This window comes from Sorex araneus, chromosome 2 (genome assembly GCF_027595985.1).
Source record: "Sorex araneus isolate mSorAra2 chromosome 2, mSorAra2.pri, whole genome shotgun sequence".
Lineage (NCBI taxonomy): Eukaryota > Metazoa > Chordata > Mammalia > Eulipotyphla > Soricidae > Sorex > Sorex araneus.
Window position 1 is genome coordinate 42,529,845 of NC_073303.1, and position 8,362 is coordinate 42,538,206.

The 8,362-nt window shown below is 43.7% G+C and overlaps 2 non-coding genes across 2 annotated transcripts; both read left to right on the forward strand.

Annotated features, from left to right (window-relative positions):
• Positions 1-638: 638 nt before the first annotated feature.
• Positions 639-743, forward strand: LOC129402823 (U6 spliceosomal RNA). The gene has a single exon (XR_008628864.1). It is a non-coding gene; the product is annotated as a U6 spliceosomal RNA (small nuclear RNA).
• Positions 744-7,423: 6,680 nt separating this feature from the next.
• On the forward strand, positions 7,424-7,564 carry LOC129402747 (U4 spliceosomal RNA). The gene has a single exon (XR_008628795.1). It is a non-coding gene; the product is annotated as a U4 spliceosomal RNA (small nuclear RNA).
• Positions 7,565-8,362: the final 798 nt, after the last annotated feature.

Consider the following 8,362-nt stretch of genomic DNA (forward strand, 5'->3'; position numbering starts at 1 on the left):
CCGTCTAGGGTTCGATTCCCAGCATCCCATGTGGTCCCATATGGTCCCCTTAGCACCGCCAGGGATAATTCCTGAGTGCAGAGCCAGGAGTGACCCCTGTGCATTGTCGGGTGTGACCCCAAAAGAAAAAAAATCCCAAAGATCAAGCATGCCACCTTCCAGCATAAATACTTCATTCACGTCATAGTCCTTGGGATTGGAGCGATAGTACAGTTGGTAAGGCAAAGCTTGCCTTGCATGCTGCCAACCTGGGTTCAATTCCCAGGAACCCATATGGTCCCCCAAGAACCGCCAGTAGCAATTCCTGAGTGTAGAGCCAGGAGTAGCCCCTGACTTATGTCCCAAAACCCAAAAATATGTTTTTTAATTTTTAAAAGCTCTAGTCCATGGGGGCTGGAGTGACAGCATAGCGGGTAGGGCGTTTGCCTTGCACGCGGCTGACCCGGGTTCAAATCCCAGCATCCCATATGGTCCCCTGAGCACCGCCAGGAATAATTCCTGAGTGCAGAGCCAGGAGTAACCCCTGTGCATCGCCAGGTGTGACCCAAAAACCAAAAATAAATAAATAAATAAATAAATAAATAAACTAGAATTTAAAAAAAAAAAAAAGCTCTAGTCCAATAAATTATAAAGACCATGTTCATTTGGGTAGCACATATACTAAAATTGGAACAATACAGAGAAGATTAGTATGGGCCCTGCACAAGAATGACACACAAATTTGTGAAGCATTTCGTATGTTTATGTTAGTAATCTCTTATACAAGGGCTTAATGGCTCCAGGGTTAGATACAACAATATTCACACACTTTCCTCTAAGGAAAAAAAATTTGGATCATTTTTAGCAGATTATTCATAACAAATAATACAAAATAAATTATCTAGGTCCTGCTTTGGGGGCAGGCTTTGGAGGTTGGGGTGGAAAAATTCGAAATATGGTGGTGGGAATGTGTAACAGTGGTGGGATTGGTGTTGGAATAATTTATTACTGAATGTAATAAATTATTATGAACAATTTTATAAAAATAAAATAAAATTTTAAAAAGTTATAAAATCTGTAGCACTGTATTACTGTCTTCCAATTGTTCATCTATTTGCTCAAATGGGCATCAGTAATGTCTCCATTGTGAGACTTGTTGTTACTGTTTTTGGCATATTGAATACGTCACAGGTAGCTTGCCAGGCTCTGCCATGCGGGCGGGATACTCTCGGTAGCTTGCCGGCTCTCTGAGAGTGACAGAGGAATCGAACCTGGGTTGGCCACGTGCAAGGCAAATGCCCTACCTGCTGTACTATCGCTCCAGTCCATAAAGACCTAACAAACACGAATATCTTACCAGAAACCTAGAATGACCATGGTCCTTAGCAGAAACGTGCCAATCTACCTTTCATTTAGGACACTCAAAGGGACAGGCTCAGTGATTACACAGAAGCCAGGGAGGGAGATCAAAGGGCTGGAGCACATGTTTTGCATGTGGGAGACGTGAGTGTGAGCCCTAGCACCATATGGTCCCCCCAAAAGATCCCTGAACACTAAGCCAGGAATAGCCCCCAAGCATGGCAGGGTGTGGCCTCCAAACAAACAAACAAATAACCCCCCCCCCCCCCCGCCAGATGTTGATTTTAATTGATCTAGGCTTCAAAAGTCTTCCAGGCTCTAAAATAGCTGCACTGAATTATTCATTGCAAAAGGTCAATTAAAAATTAAAGATCTAAGAGGTAACAAAACCAAAAGATTACAAGACCAATCTGGCTCCCTGATTCTCCTTTATATTTCAGTCGTCACTTTAGAAATTCTCTATTTGAACTGTTGTTTCCCTCAAAGATATTATACCAATGCAGAGAGAAGTCTGCCTAATTAACGACCTTACAAACATTTCCACATCTTCAAAGGAGAGCTGATCTCAGAGTCAGCAGGACTAGGAAAGGCTTTCTAGTAATGCGCAAAGGGAAAGTGATTATTCTGAATAATCAGACAGAATCCTGACAGATATTGGAGCTACACTATCCACTTTACACCTCACGCACAGTCTGCTAGTGGGATCCTGGGAAAAAGTAGAAAGGCGACTTCCCGAGACCTCTGTTAGACTCAACAGAGAGGGGCTGGGGCAATAGCACAGCGGGTAGGGCGTTTGCCTTGCACGCGGCCGACCCGGGTTCGAATCCCAGCATCCCATATGGTCCCCTGAGCACCGCCAGGGGTAATTCCTGAGTGCAAAGCCAGGAGTAACCCCTGTGCATCGCCAGGCGTGACCCAAAAAAAAAAGCAAAAAAAAAAAAAAAAACCTAAACTCAACAGAGAGAGATGACTGGTTTTTTTAATAAAATGTTTCCTTTCATTCCACTATGTTCTCATGCTGGGTGTCAAACCCAAGGCCTCACACATGCAAGGCAAATGTTCTGCTGCTGACCACTTGTTTTCACTCCAAACCCATACCATAACACATTAATTTTAGAGTGATCCTGATATTGCTTTTTAAGTAATAGCACAGAGGAGTGATAGTACAGCAGGTAGGGCATTTGCCTTGCACGAGGCTGACTCAGCTTTGATCCCCTGCGTCCCATATGGTCCCCCAGCACTGCCAGAAGTAATTCCTGAGTACAGAGCCAGGGTTAATCCATGAGCATTGCCGGGTGTGACTCCCCCCCCAAAAAAAAATACAGTTAAAAAATATTTTAAGTGATCATAAAGGGGGCTGGAGATAGCAGTGGGTAGGGCACTTGCCTTGCACAAGTGGACCTGGATTCGATCCCTGGCACCACATATGGTTTCCCTGAATCCTGCTAGGAGTGATCCCTGAGCACAGAGCCAGGAGCCAACCCTGAGCACTGTGTGGTACCAAAACAAAAGCAAAACAAAACCAAAAAGTGGTTGTAGGTTTGAAGCCATGGAGTTGACTAAAACTGCTAAGATATTTTATATTTGTCCTGGATGAAATATGAAAAAAATATATGAAAGGGTTAAGAAAATAACAGTATAGTCAGAAATTCGGTAAATGTAGACAGGAAATGTACCCACGAGGAAAAAGAAAAACTCTCCACGCAAAACCCAAAGTACAAGTCTTCTCATCTCAGGTATTTAAATTTCTGTCCTTTAGGGAAATTTTAAACTGTTTCAAATACAAAGATTGTTGTTTGAGTCATCCTGTTTAAATGCAAACTTCAAGATGATAAGAAACAGAGGGGAAGAAAGCACTGTAGCACTGTCTTCCCGTTGCTCATCGATTTGCTCGAGCGGGCACCAGTAACGTCTCCTTTGTGAGACTTGTTACTGTTTTTTGGCATATCGAATACGCAACAGGTAGCTTGCCAGGCTCTCCAAGAGGGATGGAGGAATTGAACCCCGGTCCGCTGCATGCAAGGCAAAAAACCTACCCGCTGTGCAACCACTGCAGCCTGGAGGGGAAGAAAAGGGTTAAGAAAACAAACAGACCAATTGTCAAGGGTTTTTAAATTAGAGCAGCTCTGACCAGTGTTTCCCTCCCAGTGATTCCTTAAGTGCAAATGTAAAGTTGGGGTTTCTCCTCAACTGTTAAGCTTAGCTGTCTGAGCACAAAAGTCGGGCTGGGGTGGGAGGCAAACCCAGCGGTGCTCAGGGGAACTCCTGGCTCTGCTCTCAGGAATCACTCCTTGTGGGCTGGGGAGGGGTCGGTTTAGGGGGTAGGGGAGAAGAGAGAGGGTTCAATGAGGATGAGGGATAGGGGGTGGTATCAGGGTGCGGGATGGTCTGGGGATCAAATCCTGGTTGGCCATGTGCAAGGCAAGTGCCCTACCTGCTATACTCTCTTTCCATTCCCCAAACTGAACTTTTCCAACTACCAGAAACCTTTTTAATTCAACTATTCTTGTTTTGTTTTGCTTTGGAGCCATGTCCAATGGTGCTCAGGGCTTACTCCTGGCTCTACACTCAGGGATCACTCTTGGCAGTGTTCAGGAACCTTCTGGGGTGCCAGGGATCAAACCTGGGTGGGCTGCATGCAAGGTAACTCACTATACTATATATACCTCCAGCCCTCAACTGTTTTTTGGGGGTGTTTTTGTCTGTTTTTCCTTTGTTTTTCCTTTCTGCAAAACAATGAGTCTTATTTTGCACCTGGTTAATAGTAAGCTTTAATTTTAATTTTCATTTTTGTTTGTTTTTGTTTGGGGGGCACACCTGGCGGTGCTCAGTGCTTATCCTTGATTCTGTGCTCAGGGCTCACTCCTGGCAGGGCTCAGGTGACCATCTGTGGCTCGAGATCAAACCCGGGTCAGCCACATGCAAGGCTAACACCCTACTGGCTTTACAATTGCAAGTTTTTTATTTTTAATTGAGGTAATATTTCTTTACAAAAGTGAAAAAGAATGCACCTGTTTATTGTGCACTTTAGAAGTGCAATTTTACCACATCAAAATACCAACTTCCCTTCAACAAAATTATTAGAACACTTTAGTTCACTCAGTGACCTTTGGTGAACTCTTATTCTTCAGGTATTTTGTAAAGGTTATCAGTGTTTGTGACCTCTGACTTCTCTTTTTAAAGGAATTTAGTGCTTCCTGAAAAGCTGGCTTAATGGCCATCAACTATTTGTCCATTAAGCTTTGGGTCACTCCTTTGAATTTGAAATACAACCAACCGAGCTGCCTTGAGTATTCTTGCTGGGATGTTTATTTCATCCATCGCCATTCATGCTGACCTGTGGAGTTTCCTCTGATAAGTCTTCTGTGAATCTTTTGGGGGTTTCTTCTTTGATCTTAATGTTCCTTAGAGTCTATATATGTTTTAGACTTTTGTCATTTTAATTACAGTATCGTGGAATACTTATAGTTATGTTAATTTTGTTTGGAACTCTGAGCATCTTGGATCTGGGTTGCTTGACTCAGTCCTCATATTGGGGGTGTTTTCTGCTGATTCCTTTGACCCATAGTTCTCGATTCTCCTCTGCCTCATCCTCAGGGATGCCTATCATTCAGATATTGTTCCTCTTAGAGTTATCCCACAGCTCTCTGGAATTGTCTTGATTTCTTTTTGCTCTTTTTTCTTCTCCTGTTCTTTATGTTGAATTCCTGCATTTCATCATCTACCATTTTTGTTTCTCAGCTTCTCTCTGTTGTTGAGAACTTCCAACGGGCCTTTAATTTCACCTACAAAGGTCTTCAGCTCAGTGCCTTCTGACTGCACATTTGCTTTCCTATGGTCAAGCTTTGTTATGTCCCCTGAAGTTCACTGTACAGCCTTACCATGCTCATGTTGACGTTGTCATCTGAGGGTCTGTACCCGGTGGGTGTGTGGCAACCCTTACCAACTGTTGTCTTCCCCCACTGATTCAGCTGGACATGTCCACTCCTCCTTGTGTCCAAGAGGCGCAGTGAGGGCTATGTGTGAGGGCCCAGTTTTGTACAGACTCAGGTAGCTCTATAAGGTTTGCATTCACTGATTCCATCAGAGCCTGTGCTGTGGCATGTTCTCAATCCACTGCTGAGACTTTGTGGTGCAAAACCAGCGTTGATTGACTCTGTTGTCTCAGTTCCTGGCGCTCACCCTGGCTCCACTGCCTCCGTTACTTGGGTTGGAGCAGCTGACACACGGGAATCAGCCTTCGTGAGATGTTCAATCGACTCCTCCCGAGTCTCACACTCAGATGTACAAGAGAGAAGGAGATGGTCTGGGCTTTGTCTTCACCTGAGGTTGCCTGGAGCTTTCACCCACCACCTCAGTCTGGCGTGCTGGTGAAGACTCCTCTGTCTGGGGCCACAGCTGTGTGTGCCTTGCTGTGAGTGCTGGCCCAGGACTGTGCCAGGCCCCAGAGGGGTCTCCTGCTCATGTCTCGTGCCCGGGAGGAGTCATAGGGCTGGGGGTGGGGGGAATGTGCAGCCCACCTTTTACTGTTTTATCTCCTCACATTCCGCCCATCAGCTTCATCCCTCCCTCCAATCCTGGTGCCACATCACTTGAACTCCTTACTGCTCAGCAGCTTTTCCTGAGGTGACCGGTGCTTGCTGGTCACTGCCATGCACTTCCTGGTGGAATCCTTCGGTTGCTGCTGTGCCTCGCTGCATTTTGGTGCAATTCTCGGGGTGCCCTCTCACCTGGACCCTGTCCTCCAGAGCTGTAAGCAGAATCTTATTGAAAGCCCTAGGCTCGAATTCCTGATCTCAAAGGTCACTGAAATTTTCCGGCAAAGTAATCTCTAAAGGATTTAAACGTATAAATAAGCAGGCCAAGTTCTGTGCAACCATTCGTTTTGCTATAAAAACATATGGGGTTGATTTAAAGAGAAAACTTGCATTTGCAGCTTTGTAGATGTTGGATGCTAATCTCATTGCACAGAGGTTTTGTGATAATCCCATAAAGAGGCCTGAACCTTGAATTCTCCTAGGTACCTCGAATATCTAGGACTCAAATTAGACACTCCTAAGTTTCTTCTGCCTCTTTGATGTGGGATCCTTGATGACAAAGACCACCTCAACTCTCCTTGGAAAGGACTATGTCATACCACACTCCTCTCCAGTGCCACCCAAACTTAGATATTTGAACCCTGGGTCTGATAACTCTGGGAACTACACACCAGGAGGAGATTAAAAACCAAATTAAAAACCTCACCAGAAGCAGATGACATTTGAAGTGAAAAGTTATTCCAAGATGCCAAATCAAGATTTCATGCTTTAACTCCATTTCTTTCTCCCTTTCTTTCCTTTCCTCTGACATTGGCCTGAAGTGAAAATGCCATCGTCTGTACCTCTCATTGCTAAGGAGATAGTATTCCAGACTGTTAGATTTATCATCAAAAGTTTCAATATGCCCATGATTTTAAAGTCTCCTGATTCTCTCTTGAATTTTTATCAATGTTACAAAACCCTTACCAAGAATTCACAATTCAAATTTACTTCCTTTGAACATTCCCTACTGTTCTATTTGGGAGTAAGTATTAATAAGTTTATGATCAGAAACCAGTTCTCATCTCTTGAAGATATAAATTTACTGCTAAGATAATAGCTTCCCAAAAAAAACCAGATCCTCAGACTCTGTTCAAAATTGCTCTTGAAATACTATAAGCTTTAATTATCCTTTATTGAAGAAAAGAGGAAATTGTGCTTGTGGGTACATCACCTGCTGCTCTTAAATTAACACTTCAAGGGAAATTGAAACTCAATTATTCAGATCACTAAACAAGACACTTGGTCAAAGGCCTCCTTTGGTTCTTTCATCAGGATCTTTCTTTCATTTATTTGATTGCTACTAGTTTTTGAGTATCAGAGCCCATAAACTGTACACTTTGGGAATGAACCAATTTAATCAGTATAAAAATTCCACTGTGGATTGTATTCTCCTGTGAATTTTAAATATGTGCTTAAGCTTTTAACCAAAAGCAAATGGTCTCCTTAAGTCTGGAATGTCAAAAAAATACTGAAGACAGCAATCAGATTAAGTATTGTTGAAATTGAGCTTTGCACAGGGACGGTATCATAACCAGTGAGCTTTATTCAAGGTGTGATTATTGCTACTTAAAATATTCCCAAGTTCTCAACATGAAATGTGAAATATGGTTGAAATTTGAGATTTTTGACAGCTGCTACAGAGACAGAAAAATGAATGAGTTAATTAGTATTTTAAATATAAATCTACAACTATCACAGGGACTCAGAAAAAGCAATGTATAAAACAGGAGACAGTATCCTGTACTGTTAAGGCGTTTATCTTGAATGTGACAGACCCCATTTTGGTCCATGGCATTATATGGCCCCTGAGGACAGAACCATGAGTTGCCTCTAAATGTCACTAGTTGTGGCCCAAGCCACCTACCAATGCCCCCCTCCAAAAAAAAAAAAAAAAGCAAAAACATTGGTGCTGGAGTGATAGTATAGCCAGTAGGGAGCTTGCCTTGGATGCAGCCGACCAGCTGTTGAGGTGTTACACCCAAGCCTTTTCCAACCCGCCAATGGTCTGATTTAAACTTTATTTAAAATAAATAAAAATGTTTGAGGAAGGTATTGGACCACACCCGGCAGTGCTCAGGACTTACTCCTGGCCCTGTGCTCAGAGATCACTCTGGGTGGGGCTCAGGGGACCATATGGGATTCAGGAAATCAAACCCAGGTCAGCCACATGCAAGCCAAGTGCCCTGCCTTCACTCCGTGCAGTTGGATTTCTGTTTCAGCCTTTGTTTCAGCATTCTTATCTCATTCTTTCATGTTCCTGTCACTGTGCGCATGTCTGAATCTGTGCTAAAAGTCACGGCACTCAACCTCGGTGGAAAGTTTGCAGTGTTCTTTTTCAGGTCTTATCCACAGCCTCCCACAGCCATGCTCAAGCCCCTCTCCACTGTTCAGACGAGCCTCACGTATGAAGGTACCAGCAGAGGAACCCAGGTGTGTGAGACCCG